This window comes from Orycteropus afer, unplaced genomic scaffold, assembly GCF_000298275.1.
Source record: "Orycteropus afer afer isolate SDZICR_OR568_19922 unplaced genomic scaffold, OryAfe1.0 scaffold00076, whole genome shotgun sequence".
In the NCBI taxonomy this organism is placed as follows: domain Eukaryota; kingdom Metazoa; phylum Chordata; class Mammalia; order Tubulidentata; family Orycteropodidae; genus Orycteropus; species Orycteropus afer.
In genome coordinates, this window is record NW_006921663.1 from 6,085,742 (window position 1) to 6,096,202 (window position 10,461).

Consider the following 10,461-nt stretch of genomic DNA (forward strand, 5'->3'; position numbering starts at 1 on the left):
ATATATATATATATATATATATATATATATATATATATATATGTGTGTGTGTGTATTTATATGTGCTTATAAATATATCCATGAATATAATAGAACATCTAGGGGGCAAAGGTATGAAATTTCTTAGCCATTATCAAATACTTTGAAAGAATAAGTTGCTCAGTGTAGGAGTTCAAAATCATAGTCTCAGGAATACTAAGGTCAATTAACATAACATAATCCACAAAGACAATATTTTACATCCAATTTTGATAAGTTGAGTCTGGGGCCTTAAAAACTTGTGAGCAGCCATCTAATTTGCAACTATTGGTCTGTCCCCATCTGGAGCAAAGAAGAATGAAGAAAATCCAAAATGTGAGGAAACAATTAGTGCAAAGGACTAAATGGACCACCTGAACCCCAGCCTCTACATCACCGAGACCAGAGTAACTAGATGGTGCCTGTCTAGAAATGCTGATTGCTCTGAAAAGAATCACAATAGGAGGTCTCAGGTAAAGTAGGAGAAAAATATGGAACAAAACTCAAAAGTATAAAAATGATCAGGCTCATTGTCTGATAGAGACTGGTGGAACCCCTGAGGTTGTTGCTTTTAGACAGCCTTCAACCTGGAACTGAACTTACTCTCATGGCTCAACTGTTATGCAAACAATAGACAGGTTTATAAAGTGAAAAGTAATACCAGGGAGGTACACAAACACTCATTAGAAAAAAAAATAATCAAAAACATTTAAACAGTGCATGAGCTAAAATGGTGGAAAATACAGTGTGGAAAAGAACAAGGAGTTAAATGATACGGATTAGAGTAAAACAGATTATTTTGATACATAGCCATTCTCCTTGTATATAGTATATTTCATTAAATCTGAAAAATCACCTACCCATTTATACCAATGGAACATAAACTTGAAAAGATATTATGTCCCATGAGCATCGTGATCATTTCAAATTAAGACTTTTAAAATATAAAAGTTGATCAAATATTAATATTGTGTTAAAGTTTCTAAGGGAACAGATAAAACATGTGCTTACTTAGTAATCTAAACTTCATTTTAGAGCAGAGAGTAGCATTGACTTCATGATCACATTCAAACAATTAAGGTGTTGCTTGCAATCTATAAAGCTTTATTGTCTGCATCTTTCTTACCTGAGGTACCTTATCTGCCTTCCACTGAGCACACTTTGGAGGAGTTCTGCTGACAATTTCCCTGCCTTAATTCTGAGGGGTTGATGAGGCAGCACCATGATGGCAAGTTGCTTGATGCTGGTGCTTCCATTATTCTACCATGGCAGCTGAATCAATATTCTCAAATGTGAGAAAACCCTCCATTTCTGCATTAAGAGAGCAGTCATTTGGTTTTATTTCTGGCAAATGGCATGAAAATATTATTTCTAATGTATTTTACTTATCAGAAAACCTCACTTGTTCAAATAATTTGAGAAACTTTAAATGAGTTATTTCCATAAAAACAAACTTGTTAACACAGGGTATTATTCAGGATTCATGAATTTCATTTTTTTTTTTTCCCCCTCTCTCACTTCCCCTTTGGTCTTTGTTTTATAGCACTGTTATCTGAGAAGATGCTTCATGGGATTTTGATGTTTTAAAATTTGAGGCTTGCTTTCTGGGCTAACAAATGAACTATTCTGGAGAATGTTCAACGTGCATGGAGAAAGAATGCATATTGTGCTGTTGTTGGGTGGAGTGTTCTGTATAGGTCTATGAGATAAAGTTGGTTGAATGTGTTGTTAGGTCTTCCTTATCTTTGTGAGTTTCTGTCTACATGTTCTGTCATTGGAAGTGATGTATTAAAGTCTCCTACCATTATTGTGCGGCTGTCTATTTCTCTTTTCAATTTTGTTAAAGTTTGATTTATCTATTTTGGGGCTCTTTCATTAGGTGCATGCTTATCATGATTAGGTCTTCTTGATGGATTGACCCATTAGTCATTATATAATGGCTTTCTTTTGTCTCTTCTGCTGGTCTTTACCTTAAAGTCTATTTTATCAGAAATTAATATCATCACTCATGCACTTTTTTGCTTGCCATTTTCTTGATGTATGTTTTTTCCATCATTTTCTGCCTTTTGATTTTTAGTTTATTTTTGTCTTTGTGTCTAAGATGAGTCTCTTGTGGACAGCTTATTGATATGTCATGTTTTCTTATCTATTCTACTACTCTCTGTCTCTTGACTGGTGCATTTAATCTATTTACATTTACTCTATTTATCTATAGGTATGAATTGACTGCTGTCACTTTGCTGGATTTTGTTTGTTTGTTTTATTGTGGCACTGGTGATTTCTTTGTTCCATATTTTTTTTTTTACAAATTTTCTTATCATTTCCTTTGTTGCTGTTGTTTTATTGCTTACTAAAGCTTTATGATTTTCTTCTCTTTTATTTTGTTCAGAAGTTTTATTAATTTTCTTTTAGGTTACCTGGTAATTCATTATTATTTTCCCAAGTTTAAAACAGTGTGTTCTTTAGTGATATCGTTTTGACTTCCTCCCCATTTGTAAGTTCTGCAGCTACACCATTTATTCTCTCTGTTTTGTAGTTGTCAAATTGATGTCTCTGGTTCCCTATTTTCAGTCTTGTCACTTCATTTGCTGTGGATAAATTTGTATCTATGTTGAATTCCTGGTGATGTTTTCTTCTGTCTTAATCTCTATTCTTATCTGCTGTTGGTTGTTCTTTCTCCCAAGAACTCTCTTTAGCATTTCTTGTGAGACTGGTCTGATTGATACAAATTTCCTCAATTTCTGTTTATCTGGAAATATCTTAATTTTACTATCTCATTTGAGAAACAATTGCTGGATATATAATTATTGGTTGACAATTTTGTTCTTTAAAAAAAAAAAAATGTTTTGTTTTATATATGTCATTCTATTGTCTTCTTGCCTGAGTAGTTTCTCCCTAGAAAGCAGAGCTTAGTCTTAATAGTTCTCCTTTGTAGTTGACTTTTTGTTTTGCTCAAGCTGCAAACATGGTAATGTGGAAATTTTCCAATAATCGAGCCATATGTGTTCTAGGAAAATAAATGTGTAATGCAAATCATCACCTTAGAAATGATAATTTTCTGCATTTGTATTTTAAATCACATTTAAAAATAAACTCAGATAAGTAACTCTAGCAAGAAGGTAAATCTATGCAATATTTTTATTTATGATTGTTGTTGCTAGGTGCTGTCAAATCATTTCTGACTCATAGTCATCCTATGTACAATGAAACCCTGTCCAATTCTGCTCCATTCTCACAATAATTGCTACGTTTAAGCCCATTGTTGTACTCATTTTGTCAATCTACCTTCTTGAGGATATTGTCCATTCTCCTTTTTCAGTGACCCTCTACCTTACAAGCATGACATCCTTCTCCAGGGACTAATGTCTCCTGATATCATGTCCAAAATTTAAGAAACAAAGTATCATCATCCTTGCTTCTTTGCCATGTTCTGTTGTGCTTCCTTCAAGACAGATTTGTCCATTCTTCTGGCTGCCCATGATATATTCAATATTCTTCCTGAACACCATAATTCAAAGGCATCTGTTCTTCTTCTGTATTCCTTATTCGTTATCCATCTTTCAAATTCATATGAGGCTGCTGAAAATACCATGGCTTGCATCAGGTGCTCTTTAGTCTTCAAAGTGGCACCTTTACTTTTTAATGCTTTAAAAGACCTCTTTAAAGTCTTTTGCAGCAGATTGCCCAGTGAAATATATCATTTGATTTCTTGATGGCTCCCTTCAAGGCCATTGATTGTGGATCCAAGAAAAATGAAATCCTGGACAAACTTTTCTTCATTTGTCATGATGTTGCTTATTTTATCGGTCCAGTTGTGAGGGTTTTTGTTTTCTCTATGTTGAGGGGTAGTGCAGACTGAAGGTTGTATTCTTTGATCTTCATCAGTAAGTACTTAAGTCCTCTTTGCTTGCAAGATTGTGTCATCTGCATATCACATATTGTTAATGAGTCTTCCTCCAATCCTGATGCCGTGTTCTTCTTCATATAGTACAATTCCTTGGAATATTTGTGCAGCACACTGTATAATAATGATGAAAGAACACAACCCTGACACATACTTTTCCTGATTTTAAACCATGCAATATCCCCTTGTTCTATTTGAATGACTTCCTCTTGTTCTATGTATAGTTTCCTTATGAGCACAAGTAAGTGTCCTGGTATTCCATTGTTCTCAATGTTATCCACAATTTGTTTTGATCCACACTATCAAATTCTTTTGCATAGTCAATGAAGCACAGGTAAACATCTTTCTGATATTCTCTGCTTTCAGCCAAGATCCCTCTGATATCAGCAATATCCTTCATTCCATGTCCTCTTCTGTATCCAGCTTGAATTTCTGGCATTTCCCTATGTACTACAGCAACTTGTTTTGAATTAAATTTGTAAAATTTTACTTGCATGTGATACTAATGATGATGTTGTTCCAAATCAAACCAAACTCACTGCCATCAAGTCAGGTCCGACTCATAGCAACCCCTTCTTGGGTTTCCAAGGTGGTATCTTTACAGAAGTAGATTGCCCAGTCTTCCTTCTGAGGAGTGGCTAGTGGGTTTGAACCACCAGCCTTCTGGTTAGCAGTCAAGTGCCCTAGGCATTACTCCACCAGAGCTTGTTGTTAGGGGCTGTCAAGTCAGTTCTGACTCTAATGACCCTATGTACAACAGAACAAAACACTGCCCAGTAGTGTGCCATCATCACAATTTTTGCTATATCTGATCCCATTGTTGCAGCCACTGTGTCAGTCCATCCTGTTGAAGGTCTTCCCCTTTTCCACCGACCCCCATTTTACCAAGTACGATATCCTCCTCCAGAAAATGGTCCCTTCTGACAACTTGACTAAATTAGGTGAGACAAAGTCTGGCCATTCTAGCTTTCAAGGAACATTCAAGCTACACTTCTTCTAGGATAGTTTTGGTCCTTCTGGCAGTCCATGGTACTTTCAGTATTCATCACCAACACTACAACTCAAAAACATCAACTCTTTTTTTGGTCTTCCTTATTCATTGTTCAGCTTTCACATGCATATGAGGTGATTGAAAATACTATGGCTTGGCTTAGTCCCACCTTAGATTTCAAAGATAGATCTTTGCTCTTCAGCTCACTGAAGAGGTCTTTTGCAGCTGATTTTCCCTGTGCAATATGACATCTGATTTCTTGACTGCTGCTTCCATTGGTGTTGATTGTGGATCCAAGTAAAAAAAAATCTTCAACAATTTCAATCTCTTCTCTATTTATCATGATGCTGCTTATTGTCCCAGTTGTGGGGACTTTTTTTTTATGTTGATGTGTAATCCATACTGCAGACTATAGGCTTTAATCTTCATTAGTAAGTGTTTCAAGTCATCTTCACTTTTAGCAAGCAAGGTTGCATCATCTGCATATCAGGTTGTTAATGAGTGTTCCTCCAATCCCGATGCCACATTTTCTTCCATATAGTACAGCTTCTCAGAATATTTGCTCAGCATACAGATTGAATAAGCATGGTGAAAGGACACAACCTTGATGCACACCTTTCCTGATTTTAAACCATGCAGTATCCCCTTATTCTGTTCAACCAACAGCCTCCATGTCTACATACAGGTTCCTCATGAACACAATTAAGTGTTCTGAAATTTCCATTCTTCTCAGTGTTATCCATAATTTGTTATGATCCATACAGTCAAACCCTCTTGCACAGTAAAGAAAACACAAGGAAACATTTTTCTGGGATTCTTTGCTTTGAGCCAAGATCCATCTTACATCAGCAATGATATCCCTCCTTCCATGTCCTTCTTCTGAATCCAGCTCACGTTTTTGGAAGTTCCCTGTCAATACACTGCTGCAACTGTTTTTGAATTATCTTCAGCAAGATTTTACTTGTGTGTGATATTTAATGATATTGTTCGATAATTTCCACATTTTATTAGATCACCTTTCTTTGGAATGGGTACAAATATAAATCTCTTCCAATCTTTTGGCCAAGAAATTATCTTCCAAATTTCTTGGCATAGATGAGTAAGTGCCTCCAGCACAGCATCCATTTGTTGAAACATCTCAGTGGGTATTCTGTCAATTCCTGGAGCCTCATGTTTCACCAATTCCTTCAGTGACGCTTTGACTTCTAACTTCAGTATCACTGGTTCGTAATCCTATGCCACCTCCTAAAATAGATGACCATCAACCAATCTTTTTTTTTTTTTTTTTTTTAAGTGACTCTGTGTATTACTTCCATCTACTTTTGATGTCTCCTGCAGAAATATTGATCTCTTCTAGTCTTTTGGTCAGATAGTTGTCTTCCAAATTTCTTTGTATAAGCTGGTAAGTGCTCCAGCACTTCTTCCGTTTGTTGAAACATCACAATGGCTATTCGGTCAATTCCTGGAGCCCTTCTGTGCACCTTGAAATTTTTCCTTCAATGTCATAGGCCCTTGATGATATGCTGCCTCCTAAAAGGGGGAACATCGACCAATTCTTTTTAGTACAGTGACTATGTATAATCCTTCCATTCTTTCTCGATGCTTCTTGCATTGTTCAATATTTGCTCATAGAATCTTTCAATGTTGCAACTCAAGGCTTGAAATTTTTCTTCATTTCTTTCAGCTTGAAAATGCTGAGTGTGTTCTTCCTCTTTGGTTTTCTATCTCCAGGTTTTTGCACATTTCATTATAATAACTGGCTTAGTCTTCTCGAGCTCCTCTTTGAAATTTTCTTTTCAGATCTTTTATCTCATCATTTCTTCCATTTGCTTCAGCTACTTCCCATTCAAGAGTAAGTTTCAGAATCTCTTCTGACATCCATTTTGGTCTTTTCTTCCTTTCCTGTCTTTTTAATGACCTTATGCTTTTTCATATCAATGTCATCTGACAACTCGTCTGGTTTTTGGTCATTGATATTCAGTGCATCAAATCTATTCTTCAGATGGTCTTTAAATACATGTAGGATGATATTTTGGATCTCATGGACTTGCTTGCATTTTCTTTAGGATCAATTTGAACTTGCACATGAGCAGTTGATGGTCTGTTCCACAGATATCTCCTGGCCTTGTTTTGGCTGAAGATCTTGAGCTTCTCCATTGCCTCTTTCCACAGATTTAGTTTATCTGATTCTATGTACTCCATCTGATGACGTTCCCATGTGTAGCCACCATTTACGTTATTCGAAAAAAGTATTTGCAATGATTAAGTTGTTTGTCTTGCAAAATCCTATCTTGTGTCTCTGTAGTCATTGCTGTCACCAAGGCCATATTTTCCAATGTCCGGTGGTTCTTTTTCACATTCCAATCATCAGCAATAATCAATACATCTTGATTGCATGTTTGGTCAATTTCAAAATGCAGAAGTTGGTAAAAAGTCTTCAGTTTCCTCATGTTTAATTTAGTGGTTGATGCATAAATTTTAACAATAGTAATATTAAGTGGTCTTCTTTGTAAGCATATAGATATTATCTTTTCACTGACAGCATTGCACTTCAGGATAGATCTTGAAACATTCTATGTGACAATGAATGCCATGCTATTCATCTTCAATTTTTAATTCTCAGCATGGTAGATCATATGATTGTCTGATTAAAAATGGCCAACACTAGTCCATTTCAACTCATTAATGCCTAGGATATTGATCTTTATGCATTCCATTTCATTTTCTGACAACTTCCAATTTTCCTATATTCATACTTTGTACATCCCATGTTCTGAATATTAATGGATGTTTGCAGCTATTTCTTCATATTTTGAGTCATGCCACACCAGCAAATGGAGGTCCCGAAATCTTTACTCCATCTATGTCATTAAGGTCACGTCTACTTTGAGGAGGCAGCTCTTCCCCAGTTGTATTTTGAGTGTGTTCCCACCTGAGGGGTTCATCATTCAGCACAGAAAATGTTTCAGGGCTATTCATAAAGTTTTAAATAATATATCAGACAGTGTTTCACTGCTATTCATAAGATTTTCACTGGCCAATTCTTTGAGAAGTGGATGGCCCCATACTTCTTCCATGTCTGTCTTAGTCTAGAAGCTCTGCTGAAACCTGTTCACCATGGCTGACAGTGCTAGTATTTGAAATACCAGTGGTATATCCTCCAGCCTCACAGCAACACACAAACCACCACACTATGACAAACTGACAGACAAGTGGTGGATATTAATGATGTTGTTTGATAATTTCTCCATTTTGCTGGAACATCTTTCTTTGGAATGGGAACAAATATGGATTTCTTTCAGTCAATTAGTCAGGCAGCTGCCTTCCAAATTTTTGGACTTAGGCAAATGAGAGCCTCTAGTGCTGCATACATTTGTTAAAAATTTTCAGTTGGTATTCTGTCAATTCCTGGAACTTTTTTTTTTTTGGCCAGTGCTTCAATATCTAAAACTACGGCTACTAACCAAACTACGTTGTTCTAATGCATTTGAAAAATTGGAAAGGAAATACTGCAATTACAGTTTTAAAACTATATTATTTTATTTGCTAAAATTGCCCCAAGAATTTTATGTCAAGTCCACTAACACGAAGTAAATCAATACTTCCTTTTTAAAGAAACAGTGAATTTATATATCCTTTCTTTATCCTTCCCATGGTGTGCTTTATTTCTATGAGGTTACTTTCTTTTTCTGTTTCTCTTTTATCATCTATAAAGGAACAGAAACACAAAATACCACTTTGAACTTAGAATATAGTACTTTAAGTAAAAATAGTCTATACAAATTGTCCATAAAAAACATCCAAAAATATTATTTCTGTATTCCTCTGAAACTCAGAAACTGTACAGTGTGGTACACACTGGAACTGTAATTTTCCAAAAGAGTGTTTTAATGAATTTGATTTTTTTTTTCTTTCTCCCTATTTCCAGTGACTCTCATAGCGCTAAGTTTTGATTATTCCATTGTCCAGTTTCTGGAGCTCAGGTGAGTATAATCCATACCGGGCTGTCTTTCCCACCCCTTTTTTTCTTCCTTCAGTAAATATAATTTTAGGAGTGAACTAACAGAATTTTCAGGAGTAAAAAAAAAAAATATGTCAGTTGTGGTTTTGTAGGAAGATTTATCTCTGTAATTAATTACTTCTATCATCCACTCTATCTCTTTTGAACACAATCAATTTATTTCACTTGCTTGGTTATTGCTTGTGGCATAGTGAAGCATGACAGAGTCAAATGGAATACCAAGAACAAAATGAAAAAGGATATGGGACAAATAAAAAATATAAATGATAGGTTGCTATACATTGGAGTTATGTAATAATATTTGTATTTTAAATAACCTGTCTCAGTGTATAACCTGGTAACCCCATAAAAAAATTATTAAATCACATTTTCAACCTGCCTATTTGTCCAGAACACAGTTTAAGAAGGAGTAAAATAGAAATATTTGCCAAATTGAAAGTAATTTTATGACAAAGAAATTGAATATATGGGATCATAATTGATGGCTGAATGTTAGAGGGTAGATCTGATGTTCTCCATGATCTTCTAAGTTACAGTATTAGGGTGAAGATGTCGCCAAGAATCTTATGATGGAGCGTGTGGTTTATTAGGATTATATTCTGAAAATTAAGAAGAGTCATTCTAGAAGTTTATGCACCAAAAAGAGAAATTATTACACTTTAGGGATACCAGGCTGACTTGTGTGTGGAAAATTGATTCTAAGATAGCAAAGATGGGGACAAGAAACCAGTGAGATGGCTATTGCAATTATTCAGGTAAAAATTAATGGTGACTTAAACTCACTGTGAATCACAACCAACTCAATAGCACACAACAACAACAATGGTAATATGGTCCCTACATGACACAAATAGTTAAGCACTTGATTACTGGCCAAAAGGTTGGTGATTTGAACCCACCTGAGGGCTCCTGGGAAGACAAACCTGGTGACCTGCTTACAATAGGACACAACCTTAAAAAGTCTTTGGAGCATTTCTACTCTTCAAATGTGAAGAAGCCATTTATCTTAACTGACTGGATGGCAACTAACAACAACAATGGTAATTATAACATTAGCACACATTTTTTATTTTTTGCTATGTGCTAGGCTTTTTTTGAAATGTTTATGTATACTCAGTAATATTCAAATAGTTATGTGAGCAAGTCACTCTTTCCATCCTCATTTTGCTGAGAAGGCTGAGGTATAGTGCAATTAACTAATTTATCTATGATCATAGAGGTTAAGTAACTCCCTCACAGTTATACAACTAGCAGGAGGAAATGACAGGATTTATACATAGGAAGTCAGAATATTGAGTTCTCTATATTGTAATATTTCTGTGACTGGGAATGGAGCTAAGTCATAGATTCAAGTGAAATTTTTGAGGAAAGTGTGATAGGAATTGATTATTACAAGAATGAAAGATGTGACCTAGAGGGCAAGATAGTGGACTAGGCAGAAAGACTGCACAGACCCTCTTCAACAAAGAAAAGGGAAACCAATTAACACAGACACAGAAGATAATCCTGGAATCCTGAGCCTTGAAG

At 35.5% G+C, this 10,461-nt stretch overlaps 1 pseudogene; it reads left to right on the forward strand.

The window, feature by feature from the left end:
• Positions 1-383: 383 nt before the first annotated feature.
• The window catches only part of LOC103197335, a 58,920-nt pseudogene continuing 48,842 nt past the window's right edge, over positions 384-10,461 (forward strand).